The 6,000-nt window shown below is 42.0% G+C and overlaps 1 non-coding gene across 1 annotated transcript; it reads left to right on the top strand.

Annotated features, from left to right (window-relative positions):
• The first annotated feature begins 5,460 nt into the window (after positions 1 to 5,460).
• On the top strand, positions 5,461 to 5,568 carry LOC148561680 (small nucleolar RNA R71). Its single transcript, XR_015888135.1, has one exon. It is a non-coding gene; the product is annotated as a small nucleolar RNA R71 (small nucleolar RNA).
• Positions 5,569 to 6,000: the final 432 nt, after the last annotated feature.

Genomic DNA, 6,000 nt, shown 5'->3' with positions numbered 1-6,000 from the left:
CTAGCTACTAGGGTTTACATGAGTAAGTAATTGATGCATAAATCCACTTCCGGGGCTCACTTGGTGTGTGTTTGGGCTGAGCCTGAGTGTTGCACGTGCAGAGGCCATTTGTGGAGTTGAACGCCAGTTTCTGTGCCAGTTTGGGCGTTCAACTCTGGTTTTGGATCCTTTTCTGGCGCTGGACGCCAGATTTGGGTAGAAGGCTGGCGTTGAACGCCAGTTTACGTCGTCAATTCTTGGCCAAAGTATGGACTATTATATATTTCTGGAAATCCCTGGATGTCTACTTTCCAACGCAATTGGAAGCGCGCCATTTCGAGTTCTGTAGCTCCAGAAAATCCACTTTGAGTGCAGGGAGGTCAGAATCCAACAGCATCAGCAGTCCTTTTTCAACCTCTGAATCTGATTTCTGCTCAAGTCCCTCAATTTCAGCCAGAAAATACCTGAAATCACAGAAAAACACACAAACTCATAGTAAAGTCCAGAAATGTGAATTTAACATAAAAACTAATAAAAACATCCCTAAAAGTAACTAGATCCTACTAAAAACATGCTAAAAACAATGCCAAAAAGCGTATAAATTATCCGCTCATCACAATACCAAACTTAAATTGTTGCTTGTCCCCAAGCAACTGAAAATCAAATAGGATAAAAAGAAGAGAATATACTATAAATTCCAAACTATCAATGAAACAGAGCTTCAATCATATGAGCGGGACTTATAGCTTTTTGCCTCTTGAATAGTTTTGGCATCTCACTTTATCCATTGAGGTTCAGAATGATTGGCATCTATAGGAACTTCAGATTTCGAATAGTGTTATTGACTCTCCTAGTTCAGTATGATGATTCTTGAACACAGCTTCTTTATGAGTCTTGGCCGTGGCCCTAAGCACTTTGTTTTCCAATATTACCACCGGATACATAAATGCCACAGACACATAATTGGGTGAACCTTTTCAGATTGTGACTCAGCTTTGCTAGAGTCCCCAATTAGAGGTGTCCAGGGTTCTTAAGCACACTCTATGTTTTTGCTTTGGACCTTGACTTTAACCGCTCAGTCTCAAGTTTTCACTTGACACTTACACGCCACAAGCACATGGTTAGGGACAGCTTGGTTTAGCCGCTTAGACCAGGATTTTATTCCTTTAGGCCCTCCTATCCACTGATGCTCAAAGCCTTTGGATCATTTTTATTTGCCCTTGCCTTTTGGTTTTAAGGGTTATTGGCTTTTTCTGCTTGCTTTTTCTTTTTTTCTTTTTTTTTTTCGCCTATTTTTTTCTTTTTTCTTCTTTTTTTTTTCTGCAAGCTTTGTTCTTTGCTGCTTTTTCTTGCTTCAAGAATCATTTTTATGATTTTTCAGATTATCAAATAACATGTCTCCTAGTCATCATTCTTTCAAGAGCCAACATATTTAAGATTCTTAAACAACAACTTCAAAAGACATATGCACTGTTCAAGCATACATTCAGAAAACAAGAAGCATTGTCACCACATCAATATAATTAAACTAAGTTCAAGGATAAATTCGAAACTCATGTACTTCTTGTTCTTTTGAATTGAAACATTTTTCATTTAAGAGAGGTGATGGATTCATAGGACATTCATATCTTTAAGACAAAGTTACTAACTACTAATGATCATGTAATGAAGGCACAAACATAGATAAGCACATAATACAGAAAACGAAAAATAGAGAAAGCAAGAACAAGGAATGAATCCACCTTAGTGATGGTGGCGTTTCCTTCTTGAGGAACCAATGATGTCCTTGAGCTCTTCTATGTCTCTTCCTTGTCTTTGTTGCTCCTCCCTCATTGCTTTTTGATCTTCTCTTATTTCATGAAGCATGATGGAGTGCTCTTGATGTTCCACCCTTAGTTGTCCCATATTGGAACTCAATTCTCTTAGGGAGGTGTTGATTTGCTCCCAATAATTTTGTGGAGGAAAGTGCATTTGAGGCATCTCCGGGATCTCATGGAAATGAGCTTCTTGCGCCTCTTGAGCTCCATGATTGGGCTCTCTTGCTTGCTCCATCTTTTTCTTAGTGATGGGCTTGTCCTCTTTAATGAGGATATCTCCCTCTATGTCAATTCTAGCTGAATTGCATAGGTGGCAAATGAGGTGAGGAAAGGCTAACCTTGCCATGGTGGAGGACTTGTCAGCCACCTTGTAGAGTTCTTGAGGTATAATCTCATGAACTTCCACCTCTTCTCCAATCATGATGCTATGGATCATGATGGCCCGGTCTATAGTGAGTTCAGACCGGTTGCTAGTGGGAATGATTGAGCATTGAATAAACTCCAACCATCCTCTAGCTATAGGCTTGAGGTCCAATCTTCTTAGTTGAACCGGCTTGCCTTTGGAGTCAATCTTCCATTGAGCTTCTTCTACACATATGTCCATAAGGACTTGGTCCAACCTTTGATCAAAGTTGACTCTCCTTGTGTAGGGGCGTGCGTTCTCTTCCATGTATGGCAAGTTGAACGCCAACCTCACATTCTCCGGACTAAAATCTAAGTATTTCCCCCGAACCATTGTAACATAGTTCTTTGGATCCTGGTTCTTACTTTGATCATGGTTCTTGGTGATCCATGCATTGGCATAGAACTCTTGAACCATTAGGATGCCGACTTGTTGGATGGGATTTGTTAGAACTTCCCAACCTCTTCTTTGAATTTCATGTCGGATCTTCGGATACTCATTTCTTTTGAGTTTAAAAGGGACCTCAGGGATCACCTTCTTCTTGGCCACAACATCATAGAAGTGGTCTTGATGGGCTTTGGAGATGAACCTTTCCATCTCCCATGACTCGGATGTGGAAGCTTTTGTCTTCCCTTTCCCTCTTCTAGAGGATTCTCCGGTCTTGGGTGCCATCAATGGTAATGGAAAAATAAAAAAGCTATGCTTTTACCACACCAAACTTAGAATATTGCTCGCCCTCGAGCAATAAACAAAAGAATAGATGAAGAAGAAGAAGAAATGGAGGAGAGGGAGAGGGTGATGTGGTTCGGCCAAGAAAGGTATAGAGGGGTTGTGTTGTGTGAATTTGGTGAAGAATGGAGGTCTTTATATAGGGAATGGAGGGGGGGTTAAGGTTCGGCCATATGGGTGGGTTTGGGTGGGAAATTGGTTTTGAATTTTGAAGGTAGGTGGAGTTTATGAGGTAGGTTTATTGGGAAGAGTGGGTGGATGTGAGTGGTGAAGGTTTAGTGGGGAAGAGAGATTGAGGTGATTGGTGAGGGGTTTTTAGGGAAGAGTGTTTATGGGGTTGTGTGAAAGAGAGTGGTGAGAAGAAGTGCGTGGAGGTAGGTGGGGATCCTGTGGGGTCCACAGATCCTGAGTGGATCCTATGGGGTCCACAGATCCTGAGGTGTTCAAGGATTTACATCCCTGCACCCATTAGGCATGTAAAAAATGCCTTTGTATCCAACTCTGGGCGTTCAGCGCCAGGTTGGTGGCCATTTTGGGCGTTCAACGCCCATTTGTGTGCCATTTCTGGCGTTCAGCGCCCAGAAGCTGCCCATTTTGGGCGTTCAGCGCCAGAACCATGCTCTATTCTGGCGCTGAATGCCAGACAGATGCTCCTCCAGGGTGTGATTTTTCTTCTGCTGTTTTTGATTCCGTTTTCAATTTTTATATTTATTTTGTGACTCCACATGATCATGAACCTAAGAAAAATTGAAAATCAATAAAAATAAGAATTAGATAAACATTGGGTTGCCTCCCAACAAGCGCTTCTTTAATGTCAATAGCTTGACAGTGGGCTCTCATGGTGCCTCAAAGATGTGCAGAGCTTTGTTGAGACTCTCCAACACCAGACTTAGAGTTTGGATATGGGAGTTCAACACCAAACTTAGAGTTTGGTTGTGGCCTCCCAACACCAAACTTAGAGTTTGACTGTGGGGGCTCTGGTTGACTCTGCTTGGAGAGAAGCTTTTTCTGCTTCCTCTCCATGGTTGCAGAGGGAGATCCTTGAGTTTTAAACACAAGGGAGTTCTCATTCCATTGAAGGAATAATTCACCTCTGTCAACATCAATCACAGCTCTTGCTGTGGCCAGGAAAGGTCTTCCCAGGATGATGGGTTCATCCTCTTCCTTTCCAGTATCCAGGACTATGAAATCAGTAGGTATGTAAAGGCCCTCAACCTTTACTAATACATCTTCTACTTGTCCATAAGCCTGTTTTCTTGAGCTGTCTGCCATCTCTAGTGAGATTTTAGCAGCTTGCACCCCATAGATTCCCAGTTTCTCTATTACAGAGAGGGGCATGAGGTTTATTCCTGAACCAAGGTCACACAGAGCCTTAAAGATCATGGTGCCTATGGTGCAGGGTATTATGAACTTTCCAGGATCCTGTTTCTTCTGAGGCAATGTCAGTTGATCCAGATCACTTAGTTCATTGATGAACAAGGGAGGTTCAACTTCCCAAGTATCAATGCCAAATAATTTGGCATTCAGCTTCATGATTGCACCAAGAAACTTGGCAGTTTGCTCTTCAGTAACATCCTCATTCTCTTCAGAAGAGGAATACTCATCAGAGCTCATGAAGGGCATAAGGAGGTTCAATAGAATCTCTATGGTCTCTAGATGAGCCTCAGAGTCCTTTGGTTCTTCAGAGGGAAGCTCCTTATTGATCACTGGACGTCCCAGGAGGTCTTCCTCCTTGGGATTCACGTCCTCTCCTCTCCTCACAGGTTCGGCCATGGCGCTTATGTCAATGGCCTTGCACTCTCCTTTTGGATTCTCTTCTGTATTGCTTGGGAGAGTACTAGGAGGGATTTCAGTGATCCTTTTACTCAGCTGGCCCACTTGTGCTTCCAGATTTCTAATGGAAGATCTTGTTTCATTCATGAAACTTACAGTGGCCTTAGATAGATCAGAGACTAGATTTGCTAAATTAGAAGCATTTTGTTCAGAGTTCTCTGTCTGTTGCTGAGTTGATGATGGAAGAGGCCTGCTATTGCTAAACCTGTTTCTTCCACCATTATTAAAGCCTTGTTGGGGCTTTTGATCCTTCCATGAGAAATTTGGATGATTTCTCCATGTTGAGTTATAGGTGTTTCCATAAGGTTCACCTAAGTAATTTACCTCTGCTATTGCAGGGTTCTCAGGTTCATAGGCTTCTTCTTCAAAAGATGCCTCTTGAGTACTGTTGGATGCAGCTTGCATTCCATGCAGACTCTGAGAAATCATGTTGACTTGCTGAGTCAATATTTTATTCTGAGCCAATATGGCATTCAGAGTATCAACTTCAAGAACTCCCTTCTTCATAGGCGTCCCATTATTCACATGATTCCTTTCAGAAGTGTACATGAACTGGTTATTAGCAACCATGTCAATGAGTTCTTGAGCTTCTGCAGGCGTTTTCTTTAGGTGAATGGATCCACCTGCAGAAGTGTCCAGTGACATCTTTGATAGCTCAGATAAACCATCATAGAATATATCCAGGATGGTCCATTCTGAAAGCATGTCAGAAGGACACTTTTTGGTCAACTGTTTGTATCTTTTCCAAGCTTCATAGAGGGATTCACCTTCTTTCTGTCTGAAGGTTTGAACATCAGCTCTAAGCTTGCTCAGATTTTGAGGAGGAAAGTACTTGGCTAAGAAAGCCGTGACCAGCTTATCCCAAGAGTTCAGGCTGTCTTTGGGTTGAGAATCCAACCATAATCTAGCTCTGTCTCTTACAGCAAAAGGGAAAAGCATGAGCCTGTAGACTTCAGGATCTACTCCATTAGTCTTAACAGTATCACATATCTGCAAGAATTCAGTTAAGAACTGAAAAGGATCTTCAGATGGAAGTCCATGAAACTTGCAGTTCTGCTGCATCAGAGAAACTAATTGAGGTTTCAGCTCAAAGTTGTTTGCTCCAATGGCAGGAATGGAGATGCTTCTTCCATGTAAATTGGAATTAGGTGCAGTGAAGTCACCAAGCATCTTCCTTACATTATTATTATTTTCGGCTACCATCTCCTTCTCCTGTTCGAAAATTTCTGAAAGGTTATC

This window comes from Arachis ipaensis, chromosome B6 (genome assembly GCF_059453495.1).
Source record: "Arachis ipaensis isolate K30076 ecotype BB chromosome B6, ASM5945349v1, whole genome shotgun sequence".
Lineage (NCBI taxonomy): Eukaryota > Viridiplantae > Streptophyta > Magnoliopsida > Fabales > Fabaceae > Arachis > Arachis ipaensis.
Note: the sequence above shows the minus strand (reverse complement) of the source record. Positions and strands in the feature narration are given on the sequence as shown.